The sequence below is a fragment of the Neomonachus schauinslandi genome, chromosome 5 (genome assembly GCF_002201575.2).
Source record: "Neomonachus schauinslandi chromosome 5, ASM220157v2, whole genome shotgun sequence".
Taxonomy (NCBI): domain Eukaryota; kingdom Metazoa; phylum Chordata; class Mammalia; order Carnivora; family Phocidae; genus Neomonachus; species Neomonachus schauinslandi.
The window spans coordinates 120,934,674-120,946,229 of NC_058407.1; positions in this window are offsets into that span (position 1 = coordinate 120,934,674).

Sequence of the window (11,556 nt, forward strand, 5' to 3'; positions counted from 1 at the left end):
ACACACACACACACACACACACACACACACACACACACACACACACACACACACACACACACACAATGGAATATTATGCAGCAATCAAAAGGAATGGAATTTGCAATGACGTGGATGGAACTGGAGGGTATTATGCTGAGCAAAGTAAGTCAATCAGAAAAAGACATGTATCATATGACCTCACTGATATGAGGAATTCTTAATCTCAGGAAACAAACTGAGGGTTGCTGGAGTGGTGGGGATGGGAGGGATGGGGTGACTGGGTGATAGACATTGGGGAGGGTATGTGCTATGGTGAGCACTGTGAATTGTGTAAGACTGTTGAATCACAGACCTGTACCCCTGAAACAAATAATACATTATATGTTAAAAAAAAAAAAAGATAGTAGGAAGGGTAAAATGAAGGGGGGGAATTCGGAGGGGGAGATGAACCATGAGAGACTATGGACTCTGAGAAACAAACTGAGGTTTCTAAGGGGAGGGGAGTGGGGGGATGGGTTAGCCTGGTGCTGGGTATTAAAGAGGGCACATATTGAATGGAGCACTGGGTGTTATATGCAAACAATGAATCATGGAACACTACATCAAAAACTAAAGATGTAATGTATGGTGATTAACATAACATAATAAAATTAAAAAAAAAAAAAGAAACACATCTGAATTTCCATATTCAAAGCAGTCAGCTTATGCGTAGCTGAGATTCCTAGCTGTCCATGCCTCCTTCTTATGGAACTTGTGTTTTCAGCTGGGCACATTGGTAGCGAGAATAAAAAACTATATATTTCCCAGTCTCTGTTGTTGCTAGATGCAGCTATGTGGCTACATTCTGCAGATCGTAAGCCAAGGGTAGTGAAGTACTTCTGAGAAGTATCCATAAAAGGGAGACAAAGGCTTTTACTCCTCTTCTTCCTTCCAGCTGACGACCAGATTGCAGATGTATTAGCTAAGCTACGAGTGGACATTTTAGACAATGAAGACACATAAAAGCCACATGCTAGAATTCAACAAGCTTGGGTTGTTGATGGTGCCAGAAAGCCACCATACCAGCTCTGAATTGCTCACTTTCAGACTTGTGAGGCAGAAAGAAGCATTTAGATTGCTTAAACTTCTGTTACTTTAGGTCTTCTGATAAATCATACCAAACCTAACCAGCCCAGTAATCCTTTCATTACTCAAAACATTTTGTTTTTCTTTTGAAATTAACTTTTAGGATGCCTGGGTGGTTCAGTCAGTTAAGCGTCTGCCTTTGGCTCAGGTCATGATCCCAGGGTCCTGGGATGGAGCCCCACACCAGGCTCCCTGCTCAGCGGGAAGCCTGCTTCTCCCTCTGCTTGCTGCTCCCCCTGCTTGTGCTCTTTCTCTCTCTGACAAATAAATAAATAAATCTTTAAAAAAAAATTAACTTTCTTAAGGTGTAATTTACCCTATCTTGGTTTATAAATCAGGGGAATGCTGGCCTCATAAAGTGAGGACCAGTGTTGGGAAATGTTTCTTCCTCTTCTATATTATGGAAGAGTTTATATAAACTTAGTGATACTTCTTTTATACATATTTGGAAGAATTCACTAGTGGATCTGAGTTTTCTGTGTTTTTATTTTTTAAAATTTAAAATTTTTATTTTTTTAAAGATTTTATTTATTTATTTGACAGAGAGAGATAGCGAGAGCAGGAACACAAGCAGGGGTAGAGGGAGAGAGAGAAGCAGACTCCCCACTGAGCAGGGAGCCCAATGCGGGACTCGATCCCAGGACCCTGGGATCATGACCTGAGCAGAAGGCAGATGCTTAACAACTGAGCCACCCAGGCGCCCCTCTGTGTTTTTAATATTAATTCAATTCCCTTAATCGATCTGGGGCTAGTCAGGTTATCTATTTCTTCTTGTTCCTTGAGAGTTCACGTTTTTCAAAAAATTTGTCCATTTCATCTTAGTTTATCAGTTTTATTGGCATAAAGATGTTATAAGTATTCTCTTATTATCCTTTGAATGTCTGTAGGTTCTATAGTGACATTTTCCTTTTTGTTCCCAATATTAATAATTTGCATTCTTTCTTTTCCTCTTGATTAAAATCTGGCTAAGGGCTTATCAATTTTGTCAATCTTCTCAAGTAAGCTTTAGGTTTCATTGATTTTATTTTTCTGTTTTCTATTTTTTTAAATTTCTGCTCTTATATTTATTTTTCTCTTCCTTTTTTTTTTAAGATTTATTTATTTATTTTAGAGAGAGAGAGCACAGGTGGAAGGGGCAGAGGGAGAGGGACAGAGAAAATGTCAAGCCGACTCCCTGGTGAGTGTAGAGTTGGATGTGGAGCTCGATCCCATGACCCTCAGATCACAACCTGAGCCAAACCAAGAGTCAGATGCTTAACCAACTGCTCCACAAAGGTGCCCCATATTTTCTTCTTTCTTCTGGCTTTAGGCTTGTTTTTTCCCTTCTTTTCTCCTGGTTTCTTAAGGTGAAAGTTTAGATCTTCTCATACCTTACTTTTGTCCTAATACAAACATTTGATAGTATGTATTTTCCTTTAAGCACCTAGTTAGCTACATCCACTATTCTGGCTTGTGTTTTTCTGTTCATGTAATTCAGAATATTTGCCAATTTTCTTTGTGATTGCCTCTTTCACCCCTGGGTTATACAGAAGTCAGTTCTTGAAGTTTTAAATACATAGGACATTTTTCTGCTTTTGATTTTTAGTTTGACTCCATTGTAATCAGAGAATATATTTTGTATACTTCCAATCGTTTTAAATTTGATGAGATTTGCTTTATGTTTGTGGTTCTGGAAATCATCCACCTTGGTGAATTTTTTGTGTATATTTGAAAATAATTTGTATCCTGCTGTTGTTGGGTGGAATGTTAGAGAAATATAAATTAGATTACGTTGCTTGTAGTGTTTTTTAGGTCTTCAATATGTGTACTATTTTTTTTGCTTGGTCTACTTACTAGATCAATTAATGAGAAAGGAGTGTTAGAGTCTACAAATTTAATTTTGGATTTTTAATTAGTTATTTTTTCATTTTTTTATTGTGATAAAATACATATGAAATTTACCATATTAGTCATTTTTAAGGGTACACTTCAGTGGCATTAGGTGTATTCACATTGTTGTATAATCGTCACCACCATCCATCTCCAGAAGTTTCTTCATCTTCCCGAACTAAAATCCTATACCCATGAAACAATTACTCCTCATTCTCCCTCATCCCCCTCCCCCAGCAATCCCTCTTCTACCTTCTGTCCCTATGAATTTGACTACTCCAGGTACCTCCATAAATGTGCAATCATGCAGGATTTGTCCTTTTGTGACTGACTTTCACTGAGCATAATGCCTTCAGAGTTCATCCATGTTGTATCATGCATCAGGATGTCCTTTCCTTTTAAGGCTGAATGGTATTCCATTGTATGTATCTACAGCATTTTGCTCATCCATCTGTCAATGGATACTGGGGTTGCTTCCATATGTTAGCGATTTTGTGAATAATGCTGCATGAACATGGGTGTACAAATTCAGGACCCTGCTTTCAATTCTGGGGGGTAATTGCTATAGTCTGAATGTTTGTGCCACACCCGCCTAAATTTGTATGTTAAAAACCTAATGCCCAATGTGATGGTCTTAGGAGGCGGGCCTTAGGTCATCAGGGCAGACTCTCATGGATGGATTTGTGCTGTTCCAGAAGAGAACTTCCTTGCCCCTCTGCCATGTGAGGATATAGCAAGAAGTTGGCAGTCGGCTACCCACAAGAGAGCTTTCACCAGAACCAGAGCTTCCATCTTCCAGAATTGTGAGAAATAAATTTCTGTTGTTCGGGGCGCCTGGGTGGCTCAGTCGTTAAGCATCTGCCTTCACCTCAGATCATGATCCCAAGGTCCTGGGATTGAGCCTCGCATTGGGCTCCCTGCTCAGGGGGAAGCCTGCTTCTCCCTCCCCCACTCCCCCTGCTTGTGTTCCTTCTCTCGCTGTGTCTCTGTGTGTCAAATAAATAAATAAAATCTTTAAAAAAAAATTTTCTGTTTTTTATAAACCACCCAGCTTGTGACATTTTGTTAAAGCTGCCCGAATAGTCTAAGACAGGTATATATGCAGAAATGGAATCGTTAGATCTATGGCAATTCTATTTTTAATATTTTGAAGAGCCAGCATGCTTTCTCAGTGGCTCTGTCATTTTACATTCCCACAAACAGTGCACAAAGTTTCCAATTTCTGTATATCCTCATCAGCAATTCTGAGTGCTGAGTGCAGAATCCCATGGGCAGGGTGTTCTCCAAGTATAAGGTGGCTCAGGTAGTCCTGTGGCTATAGTCCTATGGACACTGGCAGAAGCATATGAATCTTCTGTCATAAAGCCTTGATAAGCATGGACTCAAATTCCAAAATTAAAAACACACAAGAAAATAAACCACAATGAGAGTCAGCAAAACAACAGAAAGTGCCATTTGACTCCCAAGAACTTCATAAAATGGAGGCAGGATCATTTAGTAACAGACTGAAGTATTCCATCTGAAGTGAACTTTTATCTTTAAAAATGGTAGAATTTCATCACTCACCTCTCTTATATATATTTTGTGGACAAGGAAGCATATGGATGCTTCCTTGATGTTTACCTTTATGATGATCTTCAATAACTAATCCAAAAAACTTCGATGAGGTAAGACTTCAGGAAGACCATCTTGCAAAAATAGCCTTTTTCCCCCCTCGTATTTGGGAGCAGCCTAATATTTTCTTAGGAGTCATCATGGAAATTGAGAAATGGGACCAAAAAAAGATCCTTCCCCAACCTAATATTATCATAGTTGTCTTTGTGTTATGATTTTACTGTGTAATATTTTGTAAAGTTTTGTGTAGTGCATCTAGCAAACTGGATTGAGAAATAGAACTTCATATATAGGTTGATGTATTTGTTGCCCTTTTATTTAACTACTCCTAGGAGAATATAACATATTCCATTTTTGAAATCCTATGTGAACATGACAGTATTAGTTCTGTATTGAAAACACATATTTAGGGGCTCCTGGGTGGCTCCTTCTGTTGAACATCCAACTCTTGGTTTTGGCTCAGGTCATGATCTCATGGGTCCTGGGATTGAGCCCCACGTCCAGCTCCACCAGGCTCAGTGGGGGAGTCTGCTTGAGGATTCTCTCCCTCTGCCCCTCCCCCCACTCCTGTTTGCACACACACTCTCTCTCAAATAAATAGATGAATCTTTAAAAAAAACAAAACTTATTAACCTAAGTTTATTAATAACAGCTGCCTTTTATCAAATGCTTAATCTGTACCAAGCACCATACTAGGGACCTCACATAAATTATTTCATTTATTTCACATAACAATTCTGAGATGTTACATTACTGTTTCCATTTGATGGAAGAGTAAACTAAGAGGCTCAGAGAAATAACCTCCTAAAAATCACTCAGACAGTAAGTGGATGATGCTTCTCAATTAACAATGTGGATCTTTGAAGTTCTTGCTCACGGATGGAGAGTTACTCCCTTCTTGTTGTTTCATGCTTGGTCACTCTGTCTTGCGTGGAGGGCATGGCTTTCTTCATTGGCTACCCCCAATTTATTTTTAAACTCTGTCCCAGGAAGCTTACCCTCACCACCTGAGTGTGGGATGGAGTGCTTTCTTTGCTATTTGTATTCTTATTTTTTGCACTTACAAACTGGAATGAAAATGATAATTTGTCTCTCTTCTGCATTAGACTGCTAGGTAGGGCACCTCTTCTATTCATCTTTTTTTTTAAATTTAATTTTTTTATGTTAATCACCACACATTACATCATTAGTTTTTGATGTAGTGTTCCATGATTCATTGTTTGTGCATAACACCCAGTGCTCCATGCAGAATGTGCCCTCTTTAATACCCATCAGCAGGCTAACCCATCCCCCCACCCCCCTCCCCTCTAGAACCCTGTTTGTTTTTCAGAGTCCATCGTCTCTCATGGTTCATCTCCCCCTCCGATTTCCCCCCTTCATTTTTCCCTTCTATTCATCTTTACACTCCCAGCTACTCTGTGCCACACTCACTAAAGAGCCACTAAACTAAAGCAAATTTATGTGAACAAAACTGTTGAGAAGCAACTATAAAGAGTGATCATTTCAGACTGATCCACCTTCTTATTATGGCACGACACTATAATGAAGTCAGTATTAGATTTTAATTCTTTGCTTTTTTTACATACAGCATATGATTTAATCTTTAGGGTATTGGGTTATGAACAGTAGAGTTGTTTAACCATAAGAGACTCTTAATCTCGGAAAACAAACTGAGGGTTGCTGGAGTGGTGGGGGGTGGGAGGGATGGGGTGGCTGGGTGATAGACATTGGGGAGGGTATGTGCTATGGTGAGCGCTGTGAATTGTGTAAGACTGATGAATCACAGACCTGTACCCCTGAAATAAATAATACATTATATGTTAATAAAAACAAACAAACAAAAAACAGTGGAGTTGTTTATATATTCTGGATAGTAATCCCTTAGGCAGCCCTTTTGCACTTGGTAAATATAGTGTTCAACTTCTGATATCCCTGCTAAGGGAAAAAAAAAAGATTTGGCTTTAGGATATGGTGATGCAAAGATAAAAAAGTTCCAAGATAGGGACGCCTGGTTGGCTCACTTGGTTAAGCGCACAACTCTTGATTTCAGCTCTGATCATGATCTCAGGATCGTGAGATCGAGCCTTATGTTGGGCTCTGTGCTCAGTGTGGAGTCTGCTTGAAATTCTCTCTCTCCCTCTCCCTCTGCCCCTCCTCCTGCTTCCTCTCTCTAAAAAAAAAAAAAAAAAAATACAATATATATTTTTTAAAAAGTTCCAGGGGCGCCTGAGTGGCTCAGTCAATTAAGCGTCTGCCTTCAGCTCAGGTCATGATCCTGGAGTCCCAGGATCAAGCCCTGCATGAGGGGGGGTTTCCCCCGATCAGCAGGGAGTCTGCTTCTCTCTCTGCCCCTCCCCCCACTCGTGCTTGCTCTCTTTCTCTCAAATAAATAAAATCTTAAAAAAAAAGTCCCAAGATAAAATCATATTTTTCTCCCAAATACAGATGCTTCTTTGTTATTTTCTCTCTCACCACCACCTTCCCGGCCTCCCCTGCTACTGTGATATTTCTCTTCTCCCTTCACACTCTCCTTGATCACTCTATGCCTCCCCAGCCAGAAATAAACAAAACATCTCAGAGAGCAAACCAAACTTTCTTTGCTCTAGTTTCCCTTTAGGTCCATAAGCAGGCACTCTCTGGACCTCTGCACTTAGTAGCCAGTTTTAACATAGCCAGTTTGTGATACTACCAAACTGAGTAATGTCTTTCAAAGGCAGTTCTTCCACAGTTTGTAAACTAGAAGAGTTTTCGCTGTGCTTGCCTTGTGGCAGGTACTATTTCTCAGCTCAGCAGATTAATGGCTCTGGGGGAAAAGCAAACACAATAGAGCTCTGGGACCCAACTCAGTAGCCGCTAGCCTACTGAGCACTTCAAATGTAATTAGTGCCACCTCTAAACATTTTTAAACCAAAGCAATGTACCGAAAAAGAGACTAAAGGTACCTCATTAAGAATGTTATATCGACCATATGTTGAAATTATATATTTTGAATATGTAAGGTTAAATAAAATGTTATTTAAATTATTCAAATTAATTATTAAAATTAATTTCACCCGTTTCTTTTTACTTTTTAAATATGGCTACTAAGGGTGCCTGGGTGGCTCAGTTAAGTGTCTGCCTTCAGCTCAGGTCATGATCTCGGGGTCCTGGAACTGAGCCCTGCATTGGGCTCCCTGCTCAGCGGGGAGTCTGCTTCTCCCTCTCCCTCTGCTCCTCCCCACCATTCATGCTCCCTCTAGCTCTCTCTAGCTCTCTCTCAAATAAGTAAAATCTTTAAAAATAAATAAATATGGCTACTAAAAATTTTTAAATCACTTATATCATTACATATGTAGCTTGTATTATATCTCTGCTGCACAGTGCTATTCAAGAGGATCATGGATTGCCTGCTTGGATTCCCTAAGAAAAGCAAATATATTTGAATTCTAAGTTATAGTCTATTACTGTTGTTCCTTTTTTTCATTGTGATGAATCTATTAGTGTACAGATTCAGTATTTTTAAAAAATATGCCAAAATACGCATACCATAAAGTTGACCGTTTTAACTATTTGGAAGTACACAGTTTGGTGGCATTAAATATATTCATACTTGCGCAATCCTTACCACCATCCATCTTCAGAACTTTTTTCATCCACCCAAACTGAAACTCCATACTCATTATACACTCCATACTCATTATACACTAACTCACCATTGCTCCCTACTCCTTGGGAACCACCATTCTACCTTCTGTCTTTATGAAGTTGATTAACCCAGGTACCTTGTGTATTTGTCCTTCTGTGACTGGCTTATTTCACTTAACATAATGTCTTTAAGGCTCATTCATGTCATAGCATGTGTCTGAATTTCCTTTCTTTTTAATGCTGAATAAAACTGTATCGTGTTTACATACCACACGTTATTTATCCATTTATACATCAATGAACACTTGGGTTGCTTTCACCTTGCGGCTATTGTGAATAACGTTGCTTCGAACAACTGTATGAGTCCTTGCTTTCAGTGCTAGTGTGTATATATCCAGAAGAGGAGTTGCTGGATCATATGGTAATTCTATTTTTAATTATTTGGGGAAACTGCCATACTGTTGACCATAGTGGCTGTAACCATTTTACATTCTTACCCACAGTGTGCGAGGGCTCCAATTTCTCCACATCCTCACAAACATTTGTTGCTTTCTGTTTATTTTGTTTTTAGTACTATCCTAATGGATGTGATGTGCTGTCTCATTGTGATTTTCATTTGTATTTCTCTAATAATTAGTGATATTGATGATCCTTTCATGTGCTTATAGACCATTTGTCTAACTTCTTGGAGAAACGTCTATTCAAGACTTTTGTCCATTTTTTGAGTTGCTTTTTGTTGTCATGAGTTATGGGAATTCTTCATGTATTTTGGATATTAATCCCTTACCAGGTAGATGATTTGCAAATATTTTCTCACATTCCATGGATTGCTTTTTCACTCTGCTGCTAGTTTCCTTTGATGCACACAAGTTGTTAATTTTGATGAAGTCCAGTGTATTTTTTCTTTTATTGCCTGTTTCCAAATCAAATGCTCTGAAGCATTTGCCCTGTTTTCTTCTAAGAGTTTTATACTTTTAGGTCTTACCTCTAGGTCTTTGATCCATTTTGAGTTAATTTGGTTTATGATATAAGGTAAGAGTCCAAATTTTATATTCCCAGCTTCAGTACTGTATCTTCTTAGATGATTAAATAATAAGAAAATAATATCCATGAGAAAGAACAATAGAAATGTGCTTATTCAGAGATGAACCTTTATGATAATGTTTAACTGTATAAAGAATATAAAGAATTTTATGTGAAGTAGCCCACTTCTTAAAGCTTGGAAAAGCTTCAGGTTGAGCTTGAAAACTCCATGGTACTTTTCCTTAGAGGCACCTAGATGGCTCAGTCGGTTAAGCATCTGACTCTTGGTTTCAGCTCAGGTCATGGTCTGAGGGGTCGTGGGATGGAGCCCCACGTTGGACTCCACGTTCAGCTCAGAGTCTGCTTCAGATTCTCTCCCTCTGCCCCTCTCCCCTCTCTAATAAATAAATAAAATCTTTTTTAAAAAAGATTAAAAAAAACTTTTTTTAAATTTAGCAATTCTCCTCTCACCCCTCCCTGAGAAAAACCCTAAAACAGTACAAATATTAGACAAAAACCTCACTGAGACAGCTTTAGATACAGAGGGTTTTCCTTGAAATGGAGAACTAATGTTTAATAATTGCCTTCTCTGTGCCAGGCTGTCTGCTTTACGTACATGGTGTCGTTATGCTCCCCACACACAGAGAGCAGGGTATTGTCATCTCCATCTTACAGCTGAGAAAACTGAGGCTCAGAGAAGGTAAGCGATGCAGGATCTGAGCTTTACACAAGCTCAGATTCATGGCTCAGCCAATACACGTTGTCTCCAACTATTTGTAAATAACTAGCAAATGTTATTCTGGTAAAATTCAGCAAAATATGAATCCCTACTTCAATAGGGCTGGAATAAACACTAGTGTAAATAATGAAAAGAATTTATCTTTATAACTCAACCTCAATCTTATTACAGATGTGCCCCTAGCATTTGCTCTGATTCCTTCATCGGCTCTATTTTTAACTGTTCCCACATTTCCGTTGGCAAGTAGATACTCAGTAAAATGCCACTCAAGCTGTCAGAGTCCCAGGCTGCATTTTTCTGTTATGTTTGTACTTTGAGTTACTGCTGTTCTAGTGCTTTTAGTTGATTAGTCTTCGCTTACCTAAAGCTTTGTCTTTATCAGAGGATGTGAGAACAAACGCTTACTTTCAAATTTAGATTTCGAATTTAGAACATTCTAAATCTCTAACACATATTTAGAACAAAAGTTTTCCAGAGATCCCTGCAATATTTAGTGACATATTTGTAAACCTCCCTTTTTTATTTTAGGCTAGTATATAATTTGATATTTTAATTTCCTCTTTCACACGCAGATAAAATCCACGTAACATAAAAGTAACCATTTTAAAGGGTACAATTCAGTGGCAGGTAGTACATTCACCATGCTGTGTACCTATCATCTTCATTAGTTCCGAAATATTTTCAATACTGCAAATGGAAACTCTGTATCGGTACACGGTAACTTGCCATCTCTCCCGCCCTTCCGCTCCTGCTAGCCACTAATCTACTTTCTATCTCCATGAATTTGCCTATTTTAGATATTTCAATATAAGTGGAATCATACACTATTCACCCTTTTTTGTCTGACTTATTTCACTCAGCATGATGCTTCCAAGGTTCAACCATGTTGTAGCACATGTCGGAACTTCAGTTCTTTTCTTTTTTTTAAGGTTTTATTTATTCATTTGAGAGAAAGAGAGCACAAACTGGGGGGAAGGGCAGAGGGAGAGGGAGAAGCAGACTCCCCACTGAGCAGGGAGCCCAATGCAGTGCTCCATCCCCGGACCCCAAGTAATGACTTGAGCCAAAGGCAGACGCTTAACCGACTGAGCTACACAGGCGCCCCAGAACTTCATTCCTTTTTATGCTTAAATAATAAATCCATTGCATGGATATATCACATATTTTTTATCCAACCATCCATTATGGACATTTGGGTTATTTTTACTTTTTGGCTATTGTGAATAGTGCTTCTGTGAACATTCATGTACAAGTTTTTGTTTGAATAATTATTTTAAATTCTTTTTGGTAGAGAATTCTTTTCAATTCTTTACTTGGGGTGGATTGTTGGCTCCTATGGTAATTCTGTTTAACTTTTTGAGGAACCACCAAAATCTTTTCCACAGTAGCTGCATTATTTTACTTACCCAACAGCAATGCATCAGGGCTCCAATTTTCCACAACCCCACCAACAACGTTATATTCCATTGTTTTGATTGTAGCTTCCCTGCAGGTGTGAAGTTGTATTTCACTGTGGTTTGCATTTGCATTTTCCTAATGACTAGTGATATTTAGCATTTGCCCCCCCTGATTGTTGGCTA